General features: G+C 36.7%; 1 protein-coding gene across 1 annotated transcript in view; it reads left to right on the forward strand.

Annotated features, from left to right (window-relative positions):
• Positions 1–7,377, forward strand: part of LOC107716290 (isoaspartyl peptidase/L-asparaginase-like) — a 15,509-nt gene extending 8,132 nt beyond the window's left edge. The window contains exon 8 of the mRNA XM_016522663.1: positions 7,359–7,377. The gene's annotated coding sequence lies outside the window, so the exon portion shown is untranslated. The remainder of the gene's footprint in view (positions 1–7,358) is intronic.
• Positions 7,378–12,433: the final 5,056 nt, after the last annotated feature.

Raw genomic sequence — 12,433 nt, forward strand, 5'->3', positions numbered from 1 at the left:
AATAATATTAAAAATATCTGTATGGCATTATATTCTGCAGTTCTTCCCTGTTGTACCGAATATCTATACTTTTCAAATTATCACATCGAAGTTAGAAATTCAAATATTGTGACAAAATAAATTTTGTAGGGTGCCACAAGTTTGTTAAAATTTCCAAAGGGTGCCGCGACTAAAAAAAGGTTGGGAAACACTGGTGTAACTGTCCTTAGTGGTAATACTGTATGTTCTCCACTAGATGGCGATATATGATGTTTTTTGGAATCAATTTGTTGTAAGGTGCAGTGCAAATTTAAAGGAATAGTTCACCCCAAAATAATAATCCTGTCATCATTTACTCACCCCTCAAGTTGTTCCAAACCTGTTTGTGTTTCTTTCTTCTGTTGAGTACAAAAGAAGATTTTTTGAAGAATGAATATAGCTTCAAAATATCTTCTTTTGTGAGTAAATGTTGACAGAATTTTCAATTTTAGAGGTACTATCCATTAATAATCCCTTAATAAATAATGATTACTTTTAAACTAAAATTGTAAAATAAATGGTATACATATTTTGCTGCTTTGATATGACTGTGAATATAATACTACTTCTACTTCTAAATGTTTTACACGTACTGTAAATGGCACCTGTGAACCTAAGTCAGAATGTCTTGGCAGACTTACCAGACTGGTTTTATAACTGATTTTGAAGAACAGAAATCATGATTAATTCCTGAAGTACTTCAGCGTATCATTTCCTTCTATAGACTGAAAGTGAAAGTAGCTTATTAAATCAGCACAAGATATTTTAAACCAACAAATCATGTTTACATTTGAACAAACAGTGCAGCAGTTTTATAATGGTCTATATTCTGTGAGAAAATTTGTGCCAGAAAAAAATTTGTAACACGTTTTAAGTGTGTTGGTGTCATCACACCATTTAGACCAATTATGATGGCTGAACTTCTGCTGGAAGGTGAAAATGTGCAGAAAATAAACTTGCTGTTATGGGTCTCTTATGTGTTATTTTAAATTAACTGATAACATCAGTTCTGTCGTTTTCATCTACAGTATAGTGAGGTGACGTGGCCCTCAAATCTTAATGCCCTGACCCTCATGACAGTTTAAGTACACAAGCTTCTGCTTATTGTGTCAACACACAGGCAAGCTTGCAAGTTCCAACTGTGAATTGTCTTTATAATGATCAACAACCCAAAAACCAGTTTTTCTGCCCTCAGCGGTCCGCTTGTGTTCAAAATATTCCACACGGGAGTATGCAAAACAGCATCAGCTCCTGTCCTCTCAAAGACACAGCTGACAAGTCATGACCTCTCTGTCCTTTTGTCTCTCATTTAACCCTTTAAATGCGCAGGAACATATAAAAAAAAAAAACACTTTTAAAGTAGAATCTCCCATGAAAATAGTGTAAAAGAGATTAGTTTTTACCTCAAGGTCAGTAACCTTTGTGTGGCATGGTGCTATGTTACTTTTAGATAAAGATGGTGAGTTGATGCCGCAAATTGTATACCACTTTATAGTCACTTAATCTGAATAGTTGCAGGGACCCCCTTTTCAATATTTTGTTATTTCAATATTAAATTGGTTCCACTCACTCAGTATATCTATTTATGGGGACAAAATGGTTTTAAAACTCAGGATTAAGTGTATTGTAGTTTGAACTGCATTTATTTTGGAGTGAATAAATTTAGCCATACACAACACAATATACTAAGCAAACTACAAATTTATGAATATCCAGAAAGATTCAAAATTACAGTTATCTAAAGAGTAGGATTGGCACGAAATCATTTTAAATCTATATTTTGCATTTATATATTTAACAGATGCTTTTATCCAAAGTGACTTACAATAGAGGAACTTTGCCAACCATATACCAGTGACAAATGTCAGGTTTATTTATTAGAAAGCCAGACTAGGAAACAAGAAATGCAAAGAAAAATATTTTTTATTAACCTGTGTGAATTTAATCATAATGCAAAATATTCAAATATAAAAGCACAGCGGTCAAGGGGTCATTCAGTGAATGTAAACGCTGGCACCATCATGGATACGAGCGCTTCGCCTGCTGATTGGTCAGCACTCGACAGCGATGACAGAAAAGGGGCGGGCCTGAACGCAGGAATCCGCATAGAAAAAGTCAGGAGTGACAGATTGCCCGGAGTGGGTGACAGCTTTACAGTGCGCTCGGACGACAAAGAAGTCAAGCAGCCCCCATTCTTACAGTTGCCATCTTACAAAGCTTTATTATAGACTCTTAACATCGTGTCTACACTGCGAAAGATCGACGCGACGCTACAAAACTTCAACCAAACCGTTTTAATGTTAGTTGGTTATAACGGTCGCTTTCTATTTTTGTCGCGTCGCGTGAGATAATTACGTAATTACGCACTTGTGGCGGTTCCCAACTTTAGTTTTCGTGAAGTCAAAGACATGATAAAGTTATTTACAAGACGGAGAACACGGCAAGGATCAGTCAAAGTGGAGGTGACATCCTTTCTGGACATTTATACATTTTCTCACAAGGTATTTGTGATGTCAGCGCTGGAAGAAAAGTCACGAACATCTGCGAAGAAGTTTGCAAAAGAAGTTCATCAAACGGATCTTTCTTAGAAATACAGACATTCTGATTGCAACTTAGGTGAGTTTGTCAATCTTTATGCTGCATTAAGAGTTTGTATTGTAACGTTAGATTTATTTCAAAAAGAAAACTGCACAGTAAAGGAGGCAGTCCAAGTCTGCTCAGCTGTGTCCAGGAAATTGCTCCCTTGTGGGAATTTTTTTTTTAAATGTAAGATACTATATATGAACTTAATCTATTTTATATAGTAACGCAAAATAACATGAGCAAGTGATGAATATCAGCATTGTGATTCGACCATATTTATTTATTTATTTATTTCAGGTTTATTTGACAGGGACAATGCACATCAACAGTACATAAATGCACAATGTGCCAGAATTAGCCAGAAGGCTATTTTGCATCTGCAGTCCCTGAATATATAAGCACGAGGCTGCAGGTATTCACCACTACTAATGTTCTATACTACAGGCGGGTTGTAAGTGTTACAATAATTAAGATACAATACTAAATAATTAATATTACAGTTGGCCAGTTTGGACGTCTTCGCCAGTTAAGCTTTTTGTGTCACCAAGCAACTCACACACTAAAAGCCGGCCTGGAGCTCCGTGTATGAGTGGATCGGAGTGACAGACATTTCCCTTCTATCACAAAGCGTTCTGTAATCATCCGCCTCCTACTCCAGTCCGGGTTTTCTTGCTCAGTACTGAGAGAAACCCTGCTCAGAGAGATCAGTGGGCGGAAACATGGACGCTCTGACTTTAGAAAACCGCTGATCTGTTCAGGTAAAATCAACCGCTTCCATACACCTTAGTCAGGGCAGACGCCATATTTGATTTTATGCAGATGCTGTGAGGTGAGGGAACTTAATTTTCAAAATTCACAACTTTATGGAGTTTTTGTCTACTGAAAGTTTCTTTGGAAAGATGTTTTTGTCAGCTGAACATGTGGCATGGCATGTTATTACACTACAGTACAAATCTACTGAACACACTATACTTCTAATCCTACCAACCTAAAAATAAATTCATAAAAAAATAAATATGGCGCTCCAGATGTCATAAAGTGGAGAAGTCAGAAGTGGAATAATATCAGCTTTTTTGGAAGGCACCTTTGTCAGTCAAATTTGATTTTTTTAGTATAACTGAACATATGTAATAGGTTATAAATAAAAGAATATTAATAATTGTTAGATTGAATATATTTATGAAAATACTTTAAAATAAGATGTCAGCTTGGCCACTTTGAATGACACTTTTATCCAAAGCAATTAATTAATTCAGAAATTTTGAATTCAATTTAGAAGTTTTGTCGTATGGGCCTTTACATTTAAGGCCTGTTTACACCAAGAATGATAACACTAATGCTAACTATATTAGCACCCACACCAATGAACGTTCTGTAATGTTCTGTATAGTATAAGTGCGCACTGCAATTTTGTCATCTGCTGCTTTACACGTGTGAACTTTTTAAAGTCAGGTGGATTCTGATTGGCTATCAATGTTGTTATGGTTCATCAGCTGGAAAAAAAAATGGTATCGTTCCACTATGCCATTATTGTTGTGGTGTGGACTTCCCTATTCTCACAGTATTAGAATGATTAATAAAACTTTAAAGCCAGGGGTGCACATAAGTTTTTCGGTCTGGTTCTCATGATTGAGAGCACCTAGAGATTTGGTTTGGTACTCACACTGCAGTGCGACTAAAATAATTATTAATAGTGATAATAGTATTATTGCTTTTATTTATTTTGTATTTTAATAAAATAAATAAAATAATAAACAAAATAATCAGTGTGATAATACTATTGTATTTAAAAATAAATTGAGTATAAAATAAAACCACAGTTATTTTATAGTACACTTAAAAATACAATGCTAATATAAACTTTTTAAAATTAATTTTCATAATTTTCAAACCAAAAATCAACAAGCTTTTATTTTGGCGGGTTGACGGCAAGGAAGTATATGCGCTGCCGGTGTTGTGTAATATTCAGTTCCTGTGAAAAACTGTTCCAGCGGGTGGAGTTTATATGAATATTCATTAGTTCCCATATTGTGGGTGTGTCCTTGAGACTGCAGTACTAGTCATCACCAATGACAACTAGGTAGGCTGCTCAAAATTTAGAGCCTCACAAATGAAATTTATAAAACGCTAAAGACATCAAAGAGTAAAAAAATATATATATTAGCCTGGGTTAGCACAGGTTATTCGCTTCTTGTTTGCTCTGCTGTGTGCCTGTAATCAATCAGGCAAAACAGCTTAGACGATTTATAATATTACACAAACTATGTATTGTTTTGACACTGTTGCAGTTAATGCTTTAATGCTTAACTTTCAAACATTATTACCTTTTCGAAATAATCCATTAAACAAGTTACGATTTGAGGAGCGTGCACTAATATTTTCAGTTCCATTAATTTGCACGTTGTCTCAAGGACACACCCACAATATAGGAACTAATGAATATTCATGTAAACTCCACCCGATGGAACAATTTTTCAAAGGAACTCAATATTACACAACACCGATTTTAGCGCTGCCGAGTGAAGCACGTCAGTGAATGAAATGTCAGTTTTGCATCTTTCTCTGAAACCGGCAGAGCATAGCCTAGATTTATGCTTTCAGTTTGAGTGGAAATCTTATACAGTATTACAGTTAGTCGATCTAAAACAGTGATTGTGCATTAACAGCTGTCAACAATGTTGGTACGCAAATGAGCATTCTGAACATATTTACACATAGCATTTTTTATTTTGGTCGCACACTTATGTGCACCCCTGTTTATAGCTATAATTATCATTATTATAGTTATTGCCCTTGATGTGAACAGCCTTTTAGTCTTTAAACAGTAAGAATATGTAGGCCAGCAGTTCCTTCTTATCTTCTTCACATCTGTGCCACAGTACATTACTTTGAGTTATTTTTTATGCATCAGTGAAACAGCCAATCAAATGTAACCTCAGCAGTGCGCGAAGACGATTTAAAAATCAGCAGATTTTGTGTCCCTCATGTGTTAGCATTGTAGCTGTGAGCCAGTGGAGGACAATGTGTCAAGACCTATTCATTAAACCCTTCATTACTACATTTGACACAGTCTTTTTCACTCTTCGTTTCATGTTTCTTTTCTTGTTTCTAATTCAGTTTTGCAAAAGCAGTCAGTAGAGTGTAAGTGTCGGGATGGCATGACTTCCTGCTGACCTCTGAGAGTTAGCGTTTTCTGTTAATCAGTGTTCTGGTGACACAGATGACTTGTTCTCTTACTGTGAGTTTCGTGCCTAGAATCAGGGAACTGTGTTTAACTGCCCGTCGAGTGCAAAGGAGTGTGACCTCCAGCAAGGTCAGAGAGGTCTTTGCTCATCTGATTCTGCTTCAGGTGGTTTTGGGTTCCTGGAAAAATGGAGACAGAGAGTTAAAGCAATGTGAGTGAATGGAAACAAGTGATTCTGTGTGAAACAGAGGTAAAAAAAAAAATCGATGTGTTTTCTCACACCTCAGGTGCAACACATTAGAAATGGGACAGTGTTGTTTTGTTGCATTTAAAGATCAGGAAACACAAGAAAGGGAAAATCAACACGTAAAAGTAGATTAAAAAAATAGTTTTATATTTGCTGTAGTTGTTATCCATACACATTTTTATTTATTAGTATAGACTTAATTTAATTTTGAAGAACATTCTCACAAAAACAGTCAAATGCATAACCAGTGCCCTCTGATTTGACAGATGTGTTGAATAGGTAACAAGTTGTGGTTACTGTTAAAGTCAGAGGAGGATTCTAGACATTGACTTAACCTCATCTGCCCCACAACAGGTCCATCCCATAGCGCATCTGCCATCATGAGAAATGCAGTTTAAGTCTGCATTAGGGAAGAATGCTTTGATGAGGCCCTTGATCTAGGGGAAATCAGAGTGCCGCTCACAAGGGTGGTATTTTCACAGTCTCAGAAAGAACAGAACGATCACAAAATCTTAGACATCAGGACCAATGAATTCAGGCTTATTTGAGAAGTTTCTGTTTATTGTACTCTCAGACTCAGTCTCAGACAGAAAGAGAAAGGATGAATAGGTAGTTGAATGCAGATTATTTTTTTGTATAGTCTGATCATTGTGACCTTGGTTAAAATGTGTTTGTTTAAAATGCTGTGGCAAAAATTATTTGCATGTCTAAAACTGGTCAGTCCAATTGTGTTGCACATTCTGCCTATCATTAGCTTTAATCTGAAAAGTATGACATCATCTACCCAACATCATGTCACTCGAAAAACATTTTGACTATTTGCAGTATGAAAAGTGTTATTATTATGAATGTCAAAGTCGTTCTTTTCCATACAATGTAAATGCATCAGTGTAATGCATCAAAAATAGTTTGTCACTTGTGCCCCATCAAAAAATAGTGTCTCAAAGCTAATGGTAACTGTGTAAACCCACAGTGAACAGGGCCATTACCAATAATTGATGTGATCAGAGGCCTTGTTTGGGTGGAGGCTGTGTCTTCGGACTCACTGCCAGATCCCTTCCTTTTTTCTTTTAGTCTCGCTCTCTTTCCTTGCTCTCTCCACCCCTTCCCCCAATTCCCTCTCCCTATGTCTCTGCCTTACTACATACTATGCGGTTGCCAAGTGCTAAGAATCTGCGGAATGTGGGATTGCAGTGGTCTGATAAAGTTTGCTTTGTTCCCGCTGTGACCTGGACGCTGGGAGGGATATGGGACCCTGGGAGTTTCACCAGAGTCAGTGCACTGCAGAGCAGACCCTGTACACAGTCTCAACACACTGCTAAGCACACACACACACACACACACATTGAGCCACGTCTCATTAGCAACCTGTTATTTGTCTTACAGTACATTCTACAGACTGCTGATGTGTGGATAGGATGGGGACGCATATTACATGTAGAATTTACATACACACAAATTTGAATACTCTGTTGTAGGCAGGGTGCCAATAATTGATGTGATCAGAGGCCTTGTTTGGGTGGAGGCTGTGTCTTCGGACTCACTGCCAGATCCCTTCCTTTTTTCTTTTAGTCTCGCTCTCTTTCCTTGCTCTCTCCACCCCTTCCCCCAATTCCCTCTCCCTATGTCTCTGCCTTACTACATACTATGCGGTTGCCAAGTGCTAAGAATCTGCGGAATGTGGGATTGCAGTGGTCTGATAAAGTTTGCTTTGTTCCCGCTGTGACCTGGACGCTGGGAGGGATATGGGACCCTGGGAGTTTCACCAGAGTCAGTGCACTGCAGAGCAGACCCTGTACACAGTCTCAACACACTGCTAAGCACACACACACACACACACACATTGAGCCACGTCTCATTAGCAACCTGTTATTTGTCTTACAGTACATTCTACAGACTGCTGATGTGTGGATAGGATGGGGACGCATATTACATGTAGAATTTACATACACACAAATTTGAATACTCTGTTGTAGGCAGGGTACATGTAATGCTCGAAAAATGGAAGGTTTTTAAATAGTCTGGTCATACTCTATTCAACCAGAATTGTTTATCGGACAGAAAATACACTTAAGACACAAGTTGTATAGAGTAGAGACCACAGTACTGGAGTCCAAAAGGCTTGCGGTGTCCACTAACAGCTAAGGTTTTTTAATGGTTGGTAAAATATAAATAATTTAAATAATAAATATAAATACATTTTAAATATGGTAAAATATAAATAATAAAAATAATGCATAATAAATATTTTGAGTATAATGTAATGTCACAAAGTATGTATGGTTGTTCTGTAAAGTATTGAACTATCAATGCAAACAACACATCAAAATATTAAATTAACTTGCTAGACCCACCAGATCGTGCCATTTATCAGATTACTTGATATTAAAGTTATAAATATAATCAGTAAAATGTTTATATATTGTAATGTATATATGTATATTATTAATAGTAGTTTGCAGTAGTATAACATTTTGAGTGAAAAGTTGAATTGTGATTGTGAAGCAAGAAAATCTGATTTGTTCAAAAGATTCTCAGTGTCACAGTTTTTAAAATTTGATTAGTGACCTAGAAATAGTCCGGAAACTAATAGTTCTCATTGTTTTACATAATGTTTATTAGTTTTTTTTGTTTTCTAAAATCTAAAATAAAGAAATACTTTCAAAACATTAAGTAGGAAAGGGAAAGACTTAGTAACAGACACAGAAACAGCTGAGTAGATTTTGTAAATGTCAATGAATGATGCAGCACATCTAGTAAATCCAGAAACATCTTAAACAAAACCATTTCCCTAACTGAAAATCAGTTTCTGAATGCATACGGCCTTCTGCAGAATAGATTCCTTCCAGAGAAAAGAAGATGCATGATAGAGAGAGAAAAGAGACTCACTCCAAAACTCCTATTGTCACGTTGTCAAAGTAGACACTCACACACATTTCCAGTTTTAGAAGCCAGTTTAGTGGAAACACTGACAGGAAAGTACGACTGATGACAGAAAATGATGCTGATTTATTGATTTTAAGTTTTGAGTTGGCGTTCCATGTATAATGGGGTTATAGGGGTCACTTCTCTCAGAGCTGCAGTCTCAAGTCTAGCGCTGAAGGGAGTTGAGACGCTCTTGAGGAAATCTGCCATCTCAGCCCTCACAATGCAGGGGTCCTAACAGCTTCGTTTAAAGAGTAAACAGAGATGGACGCTTTGTGATTGGAGGGGGTTGGCAGGAAGCTGCTCCGCTGTTTGTGTTTAGGAGACGTTTGCAGTCAGCAGAGATACGTTGCTTGTTAAGATTCATCAGATTGGCTTTTTGTGGGACAGTCATGGCAAAACAAATTACAGCCGCTGAGTTTCCAGTGTTTTCAATGTAAATATGACATGTCTCTTCTGTCATGGTTACCAGCCCTCATAGTGTCACAAGGTGGGCCAAACCTAGCCGGAATGACTGCCTCTCCATGGACACAGAGGAAGTGCTGAAATCTGCAGTCTCATGAAGTAACTCAAAGTTTTTAGCTGTGTTTGTCAGGTTTTTGTGCCAGCGATGGCACAAATTTTTGTGTATTAGGGTTACAGTCAGTGTCAGGTTTACGTATCGTCTGCATAGTGGGTAAAAAGTCAGCTGGCAGTACAGGCTACTGTAAACATCCTTGACTGGAAGCTGGTGCTTAAGATGGAGCTTTCAGTCGGATGTTTGCAGCAGCCAACTGCTGTTACTCTCACCCAGAAACCTGCGCCAGAAGAACATGGGCACACCCACTGGAACAAACCATCGGATTATAAAGTTCAGATTGTTGAGGTCCAATTACTTCTAGTCCCACTCTCATACGGCAAGCTGAAGGGCCACCTAAAGTCCATTCACTGGCTGTCTGATGCACGTTGTACACAAAACGGGAAAACACTGTGAAAACTGTAAGCTTCAAACAGATTGGCCAACAATTTGTGGGATTTGAGATGCAGAGGTTTTTATACAACTGCCGTGGGATTTATTTATTTTATTTATTTATTTGTAATATATTTAAAGAGTTATTTGGCAATCTGTACAAAGAAAAATAAGTATTTTTATATATTTCATAACCTTTGTTGTTTAACAGATGAATAAATAAAACACATAAACATAAGTATTATATGTATTTATTTTAACTGAAAATGAAATTTAAACATTTAAAGGGATCATGAATTGAGAAATCAACTTTTACTTGAGCGTTTGCTATATAAGAGATCATTGTACTAAAAGAATATCATGTAAGTTTCAGAACTGAAAACGTCCTTGTTACTGAAATAAAAGCTTTTATTGACACCAGGAGATCGCTTGATATGTCCTGATTATGTGTACGTGTCTAAACAAAGTCACAGAAGGCTTCAACTATGAAGGATGTAGCTTGTCAAACAGACACACAGAAAGTTAGTTTACTATGCAAAACTGTTATCCAATCATAGCAGTGGGCGTTTACTTCCAAGTCTTCAATGCGGCATGCCCATAAAAACCGAGCGTTTCTCGAGCTGGCCTCAAAACCAGGGTAGAAAATAGCCTATTACATATTGATTTTGATGTTTTTGAATGTAAAAACCATACGAACGTCATAAGTGGACCTCAGACGACAGTATAAAATAAAAAATAAAAAAGCCAGTTCATGACCCCTTTAAGTTCAGTCAGAAAAAAATTGTGGTGTTTACAAAATCTCAGCTAATACACCAAACCAAGGTCAGAACATTCAGTCATTCTGAGAATGGTCCTGGCTTTTAAATGTGGCTAAATTGATACCATCATGGTGTTTGGTTCACTGTATTAATATTTAAGTATGTATCAACATACTTAAGATGTATGTTGTGTAACACGATCATGGCCCACTGATTTTTGTGCTGCCCTTCTGACTTTGTACAGTTGTTCAAAAGGTAACATTTCTGTCTGTACATGTGCCTGTGTAATTTTGATATGTTGGTAAAGAACATCTGGCCTTTTATGCATTAATTTAGGTTAATTAAGCGAACGGAGGTTTGAGAACGAATCAGAGCGAACATTGTCCCTAGAGGCCGAATGTCAACATCAGAAGCCAAGAGTTGCCATTTGTCTCAGATTAACACTTTCAATCATGTAAAACACATTCCACCCGGACACCTGCGGAGCGCTAAGACCCAGATTAGTGGAGCTGCCTCTGCTCCCGGTCACTCCTTCTCAGAGTTTCAAAGGCTTGTAACACAGATCCCGAGAGCACAGGACTCTCACTTTCCCACCTCTTGCATGAAGGCTCCCACAGGGCGTGCGATGAAAAGCACAGAAATGTGATCCTAAAGAACAGCTTTGGGTCAGCAAAGTGAAAACTTTCAAGCCGACAAAGTCCAATCACCAAACCAGTTGATAGATTAACACTCTAAAATATAAAAGCCACTTTTTAATATTTAGAATTTAATATTTGTTTGACCATTTTTTATGTGCAGACTACAAGCTTTGCAAATGATCAGACAACACTGTTCTGTTAATGCACTGTAAATGTAAAAAAAAAAAAAAAAAAAATGGAATATTTCTCATTGGAAATATGATGTGACATTGAAGACTGGAGTAATGATGCTGAAAATTCCAGCTTTGTCATCACTGGAATAAATTACATTTTAAAATAGAAAATATATATATATTTAAAATTGTAATAACATTTCACAATATTACGATTCAAAAGAACAATTTTGAAATATTAATTGTTTTAAACATTATAAATGTCTACATTTTAATTTTTATAAATTTAATGCATCTTTATTGAATGAAAGTATTTCTTTATATAAAAATAGTTGTTAGTCCATGGTGCAGACAGTTTCTAAGCGTACAGGCTTCTTATTTAGTCCTGCATCAAATGAAAGAGAGAATTGAAGTCGGGTCAGGAAATGGGGGAAGGTGTGAATCAAAGCCCCGCTGTGAGTATGGTAAATGTAAAAAAAAAAAAATAAAAAAATGGAATATTTCTCATTGGAAATATGTGTCTTTGGTGACATTTCTGCAACATGATATTGCATGGCCTCTTGCATGTTTTGCAATATTTTCAAAGTGAAATATCCAGTGAGTGGCTCTAAAAGCATGTTCAGTTTTATACAAAATAGATTAGGTTATGTATGTATTGCGGCAGTTCAATTAAATGTCTGGTGAGTGGTGCTAAAAGATTAATGCTCTGTCGCATTTGAAAATAATGTACCACAGACACTAAACCCGACCCTCAACCTAACTGTTGTTAACAAAAGTAAAAGTGAGATAAAAACGTAATTGCTAAAGACACATTTCCATTTAGCAAGTTTACTATGTCATAAAAGTTGTACAACCACAGCTGGTTTGAAAATAACCTACCACCGACACTAAACCGGATCCTACCCTTAACCTAACCGATAGTGATAGCAAAACTAAACACAAGATAAAAAAAAAAAAA

The sequence above is a fragment of the Sinocyclocheilus rhinocerous genome, unplaced genomic scaffold, assembly GCF_001515625.1.
Source record: "Sinocyclocheilus rhinocerous isolate Xijiao unplaced genomic scaffold, SAMN03320098_v1.1 scaffold869, whole genome shotgun sequence".
NCBI classification, from domain to species: Eukaryota; Metazoa; Chordata; class Actinopteri; order Cypriniformes; family Cyprinidae; genus Sinocyclocheilus; species Sinocyclocheilus rhinocerous.